Below are 6,923 nucleotides of genomic sequence, written 5' to 3'. Positions count from 1 at the left end.
GCTTTTTCTGGACGGACGCCACGCAAACCTGCATGGCCAGGGAACCCTTTCGGATGAAGTCACTGAAAAAAACTAAAGCTCAAATCTTTGCAAGCCTGGGCCCAACATGGCCCTGCTGTTGGGCAAGACCCTTTCTGGGTGTCTTGGGTTGTAAGAGCCTTTCATACCTTGGGAACAGCTACACTTTCCCACTGGAGAACTGGGCTCTCCAGCTGTTTACAGCAATGGGGGGGGGGGGGGGGGTGCAAAAATTTTTGGGAGGCCACGAGGGCTTGGGGTTGGTTTTTTTTGTGATTCCTCCCTCGCCCTTCTCCCCTGCCTCCCGCCACCGTGTTGCTGCGAAGTGGGCTCACGGCCGCAGGGTGAAGCTGACCCCGAGGCCCTTGGCGCTGGGTCCCCACCATGCGGTTATTTGCATGCCCTTGGAGCGGGGGAAGCGGGGCGAATTCCCGGCTGGCTCCTGGAGGAGCCGGCGCGCCGGGGAAGCCATGGCGAGGGTGGGACGCGGCGGGACCCGTGCTCTTCGCCAGGCGGGCTCGGCGCTCGCCTCCCTGCCGGAGGCAAGGCTGGAATATCTCGTTCCCTCCCGGCGAGGGGGAAAGCGGGGCGCTTTCCACGCTCCCGGGGAGGCGGCGGCGGGAGCCCTTCTCCCTGCCCCGCGCCTGTCACCGGAGTTGGGAGTTCGCATGGAGGAGGCCGGCGGAGGAGGAGGCGGGAGGCGGGAGGCGGGAGGAGGAGGAGGAGGAGGGAGGGGGCCGCCTTGTTTGTGGCTTGTCAGCAGCCGCTGGAGACAAGCCTCCATGTGTGAAAGCCGCTTGGCATGAATGCCTGGGCCGTACCAAGCGCCGCGGCGCCCGCGGGGGGAGGCGGCCCCGCCGCCCCGCCGCCCCGCGCAGACAAAAGGCCCGGCACGGCGCTCCCGTGAGTTGCCCCGGTGCTGCCGTAGCGCCCGCCCGGCGCAGCGCCCGCTCCCCGCCGCCCCCGCCATGCCGCCCCGCGCCCTCGCCGCCTGAGGCAGGTACAGCGCCGGCCCGCGGGGCGGGGGGGACGGCAGGGCGAGGGGACGGGAGGACGGGGCCGCTCCCCCCGGCGGGGCTCTCGGCGTGTGCGGGGCGGGGGCAGGCGGTGGGTGCCGCGGGCAGCCCCGCGCCGCTGCCCGGCATCCCCCCGGAGCGGGGGCGCGCAAAGTTTCGCGGCGGCCGTGCCTCAGTTTCTCTCTCCCACCTACCCCCCCCTTCTCCGTCGCCTCAGTTTCCCCCCGGGAGTAGCCGCGGTGGGATCCCGGGACCGAGCGCGGAAGGGACAAAAAAAAGCGCTTTCTTCCACCTGTTGGCTTCTGTCCCGGCGGGTTTTGCGGGGTGGCGGGTCTTTGGCGGGGGGGGGGGGGAGCCGCTGCCCCGCGCCGGGGTGAAGCCCCGCGGGGAGGGTGGGAAGCCGAGGTCTTTTGTGATCCCTCCATCCCGCTCCCTCCGGAGCGCCGCGGGGATGGGAGATGGGGTTTTTTTTTTCCCCCTCCTGGATGTCGGGAGATTAGATGAGATGTATTTACAGTTGCCGTTTATCAGCAAGTAAATACCGAGCTCGGCGTGAGAGCAGCAGTGTGAAGGCTGCTTGCTCGCTCGCTTGCCGGAGGTTTTGTAGCTGTTAACCTACTGTTGGTGAGGTGATAACGTGCAAGAGCAAAAAAATAAATAAAAATAAAAGGCAGAGGGGAGAGAAGCGCTGATCCTCACTCCCGGGCTCGTCACAGCATCGGCATTGGGTTTGGTTAAAATTTGGGGGGATATTTTTTTCCTTTAGGCTCGAGGCACAGAAAGCCTCCTGAAACGCTAGGTGTATCCTCACGAGGTCTTTTAAGTTTGTCGTGTGCCATCATTCAGGTTTCATTGATTCTGGTTGTTTTTTTTACAAAAAAATAACCTACAAGAATCTGAGCTGCACAAATGTTCGTCATCCTAATGTCCTGACACAACCTATGCGAGGCAAGAGCCGAAAGAGGGGGAGAGAGTGAGGATATGTGCTTTCCCAGTCAAGGCTGGGAGGAGAGCATCATGTGTTGAAGAATATGAGCAGGAATGGGAGATGGGGGAGGGAGTCTAAATTGTCCTGAGACCCTATTCAATCCAGCAAGGAAGATGGAGGATCTTGCTGCTGCAAAAAAATGTACAGCAGAAATCTCAGCCAGCTTCTCTCCGACTTGTTACCTCCCTTCAAAAAATAAATAAATAAGCAGAAAAAGAATCAAAGCAAAACCCTATGATTTGCTGTAACATTTTCCATGATACCTTTATCCTGCATGCTTTACAGTCAGAGAGTCCAGTGATGGAGGTATGCGAGAAGCAGGGAGAGAGACTCTGAGGTTTATAGTCACAGGAGGGGGAGAAGTATCAGATCATGTTTGAAAGGAGACTTGTCAGGCAGTGAGGTAGGGACGAAAAATGCCTGTTCCAGGCAGCTGGACCTGGGGAGGAGAAGGAGGCGGCTCCAGTACCTAAGGTTCTGATGCTGGGTGGAAAACCTGCGGAAAGGGGATGTAGACAGATGAGGGAGTGGGGAGGAAGGATGTCCAAGGAAGACCTTGGACCGTCTCCTTGGAGGGCTTTAAAAAGAGGGGGAATTTTGAACTGAATCAGGACACGAGCAAGACTGAGTGTGGTAGCTCAGCTGAGTGTGATGTAGCAGGACTTTTCTGCATGGAAGAAGGCAGAGGTTGAGTTTTCTGACCTGGCAGGGTTTGGGGCATTTGGTAGGGGGAAGAGATTTTTGTAGCCAGCTCCAGGGGTGTACGCGACTTGGGCAAGGATTGCAGCTGAGGGATGGGGAGAGAGCATGTGGTTTGACTTTTCCATAGGTGGTTTCTCTGGTAAAGGGGCCTTCTGTTAAATTGTCTTTGTAAGTTTCTGTTAATTTTGCTGGAATCTGGCAATAGCAAGGAGAAAATATGTGAAATTGTGAACATAAGTGTGGGGATGAAAAAACGCTTCATCATGGATACTTCCACGTGCCCAGCACCTCCACACGTGTGGAAACAGCAAGTTTGAGCAAACACACCTGCCTGTGTAGCACATCCTTCCTCCCGAGGGGGAACGTGCACATGTTGTAAACGTGGTTCCTGCACAGACACGACCCAATCCTAGTGTTTTCCTCAGTTTACAGAAGAGCTTATTCCATCAGCCCGGTGGCGGTGGTGTTTGATAGCCAACTTTGCGATGGCGCGAGTTGCAACGTGAGGTTGCTACAACTGGAAACCAGTGTGTGTGCGCGCCATGTTTTAGTTTTCCTGTCCAAGGCAGCGTTCCCATGACGGAGCAGGCACATGCCACAGGTGTTGCGTGCACAAGTGACACCACAAAAATGTTACAGACATGCAGAGGATGGATCTCGGGTCAGACGTGCTCCCAGTTGCTCTCTTTGAGAAGGAGCTGAAGCAGCACCAGCTCGTTGCAGACACAGCTCACACGCTGCTCCCACACACGCAGATCACACACGTGCATGCTCCACCTTTCTTCTCCAGGATCACCTGTTTGAATTCCAGCTGGGCTGGCAGCACGGGGAAGTTTTGCACTCCTGTGGTTGGGGATTCGATGGCCTTTCTGTTCCAGCTTGGCGCTGGATGGGCTTGAGCCACAAAAGCTTAACAGGGAACACTAATGAGCCCCTGCTTGGCATGCTGAGAAGAAAGCCCAAGGGCTGAGTGGGCATAAAAACAGTGGCGTGGAGCCCCTTGGCCAGAGCCTGAGCCTCGGCGTGAAGGCTGGGAAGGGAGCAGAGTCTCTGGAGTCGGGAACAAGACCGCAGTGCTGCAGCAAAGGCGTGAGAGGAGACCATGTTGGGGGGAGGAGAGCAGGCTGCTGTTTCCACATCATCTGAAAACTCAACCTGCTGTCAGGACAGAAGGAAGGCTTGTGCATATTTTATGTCACTTTCCTCCTTCTAGGACAAGCTGCTGATCTGATCAGCTACACGCTTTAAAATCCTTCAACGCGCCGCTCAGCAAGTATGACTCGAGGCCAATAACCAGCCTTGGCCTCCTGCCTCCGCTCCTTTGTGGCCGTCCCATGCCGCCCTTCCCCGGAGAACGTGCGCACAATTAAACCCTGCGTGCCACTTCTCAACTACGGCATGGGATGTGACTGGCTGCATGGAGACGGGGACAGAAAATGGCAACGTGTCAGGGCCGGGGGGGGGGGAGGAGGGGAGGGGAGTTGGCCATTTCTTGCGCTGTTTGCTGATGTCTAGAAGGAGGCTGAGTGGGTAAATCGGTTTTCCTTTGAGCTGGTGGTTGCTCCAGTCAGCTGCTCTCGCCTCTGAGGTCTTCAGTGGCAGCACAGGAGTTGGTGGGGCCGGCAGTAAACAAAACGTATTTCACTTCTTCAGCCCAAGTATCCTAGGGGGTTGTCAGGAAAGAGGATTTCTCCTCAGTACTGAATAATGCTTCTGCGTGGCAGAGCCACTCGAGCCACTGGCATTGCTCCTACCCTCTGGAGGTGTGAGCACCACCAGTGCTCCCTGCCCTGCACCTGAGGGTGCAGGCAGCTCGGGCACCTTAGTTCTGACAACAGTCTCACACACACAGACACGTTATTCCTGTGTCCTACAAGCAAACTCACTGCCCTAAACACCATTTTGGGACACATGGGGAAGCAAATATTTTTGTGTGTGATACAGAGTTACGCACCTAACTGAGTTAATGTGCTTTTATCCTTCGCTGGTCCCGTTTGAGAAATGGCCATCTCGGACATGGAGGTCTCACAGAACCCGAGATCCTGACACTGATTTGACGGCCCGAGGCAAATTGCTTTAAGGCTCAGCTTGATCTTCCTGCTGAAATCTTTGGTGGGGGTTACGCCTGCCCAGCTCCCTGGAAAGGAGCAGCACACGGGATGGGTTGGGTACGTCTGTGCTCCTGTGCAGACACTCCGGCGGGCTCGCACACCATCCCACGAACAAAGCGTGTGGTTTTGCGCTGAGCGTGACTCATGCCACGATAAATTTTGCTGGAAGTATGCGCACACTCGGTGCTCTGTTGGACAGTGGATTGTGTTTTGTCCTTCCAGCAGAAAACAGTGGAACTTGCCAGTGACATGGGCTGTACATGTATTCCCATAACAACAATATTATAAACATATGGTAAACCTGGTGTAACAACTGCCGTCCGTGTCTCCACGCAAAACAAGGAGCCGGTGAACAAAAACTTGAGGCTGTCTGGGGCTGTGTCTCCCCAGACTCTGATCTCATCAGCTTTCCCAAGCTAACCTCAACCTGGTCACTTCTTGGATTGTAAACTTGGGAGGGGGGAGGAGGGGGAGTGTGAGACCAGTTTGCAGGAATGGCTGTTTGTGATTCAGTCCACTTCCCTGTGACTCAGAACTGAACCATCCCTTGGTAGGGTATTTGGGGATAGAAAGCTTCAGATGTCGCCCATTAGTCTAGTTCTTAGAAGAAGTTCTGCAGTACCAGGTCTTGCTTACAACTGGATTTTTCCTCAGCATCTTTTGTGAAAACAAGAGCCTAAAAACTACTTCTGACTACTAAAGACGCCATGGTAAATTTTTGCCAAAAGAAGAAGGGGGAGTGGTCTTAGCCCTGGGCACTTTGCCAGATTTGAGCTCAGGAAATTGCAGTCTATCTAGGTAAAACTCCCTATAGTTTAAATGAAAAAAAGTATTCATCTCTTACTGTCTTAAAGGGTAAGCGCTGTGTTTCTCTGGGAGCTTTAAACAGGCAGCACATTCTGGCTGGAGAGGTGGTTACAGTTGCTTGCTGGGAGAAGAATTTTTTTATGCAAAAAAACTGGGGCCTTTTTTGCATTTTTGGGATGCTTCTAATTGCAAAATGCTGCATACATTTTAGGTTATTGCAAAGCCCGAGTGAGTGTGCGGATCAACATATAAATGTGAGTCCAGGGGAATAATGCTGGTGTGGTGTTTGCACAGGGAGCAGGCGCAGCCAGCAAATACACACGTCTTTTCTGTGGCAGAAAATAAGGACCAGTTTTCCAGTCTTGCGCGTGTGCATCTGGGGGCTGGATTTTGTATGTTTAGCAGCAATTGCTTTTGTAAGCTGCTGCTAAGGCACGTAACTGGCTGTGTGCAATTGCAGTAATGGAATGTGAAAATGCAACTACACACGGACCTGTAATCTTGCATGCAAAATACTGCTGGTCTCGTTCTCCAGGTACAAAAAATGGCCTGATGTTGTACTTGCCTTTCCATTTAGCTGTGTTCACCTGCGTTTTTCAGGTGGCAGCTGTGTGTCTGGAGTGCTGAATGATTATCCTTTCTATTTTTGTTCCAAGAAGGGGGAAATTAAATCATTACTAGTTGTCGTGGTAGTGCGTGTGTCGTGATAAGCACAGGGTGGAGTTGGTCAGGGGGTTGCAATGAAAATTCCATAACTCTTTGAAATCCTGGGGAAACGCATGGGCAAAGAAGGAGAGCAAAGAGGTGACCTTCTGTTCCCCCTACAGATGAGTATTGAACCATTTAGTTGGTCAATGGTGTCAGGACATGGCCTTACCAGTACTTTCAGTACTCCAGTACTTTCAGAGCCCCCCCAAACAGACCATGCGTTTGGGCACAGGTGGATGCAGGGCTAAATATCAACACTGGGAAGGGTGTCTTTGGATATTCCAGCCCTGAGCTGCACAAACCCCTGAAGTGTGAAACAGGGGTTTCTTCCTGTTTCTTCCTCCTCTTCCTCACTCAGTGGATGTGTCTCAGCCCTGCCCTGGCAAGGCAGGGGCAGCTGGGGGGGACACGGGAGAATAGCTCACTTTCTCTGCCACTTCACTCTCCAGCTTCTCTGGTGACAGTGATAACAAAGGGCTGCTCAGCATTAGGTGATATGGATCTCTCTCAGCCCACTAAACCTGAGTCCTGCAGGCTTCTCACTAGCCCTTGGGGCTTGGGTGTCACTGCACA

General features: G+C 54.1%; 1 protein-coding gene across 1 annotated transcript in view; it reads left to right on the top strand.

Moving 5' to 3' along the window:
- The first annotated feature begins 831 nt into the window (after positions 1 to 831).
- The window catches only part of BCL9 (BCL9 transcription coactivator), a 59,978-nt gene continuing 53,886 nt past the window's right edge, over positions 832 to 6,923 (top strand). Inside the window, exon 1 of the mRNA XM_039383364.1 lies at positions 832 to 1,018. The gene's annotated coding sequence lies outside the window, so the exon portion shown is untranslated. The remainder of the gene's footprint in view (positions 1,019 to 6,923) is intronic.

Source organism: Pipra filicauda, unplaced genomic scaffold, assembly GCF_003945595.2.
Source record: "Pipra filicauda isolate LSUMZ 115617 unplaced genomic scaffold, ASM394559v2 scaffold306_size1276767_pilon, whole genome shotgun sequence".
Taxonomy (NCBI): Eukaryota; Metazoa; Chordata; class Aves; order Passeriformes; family Pipridae; genus Pipra; species Pipra filicauda.
The sequence above is the reverse complement of the archived record's forward strand: the minus strand, read 5'-3'. Positions and strand labels throughout refer to the sequence as shown.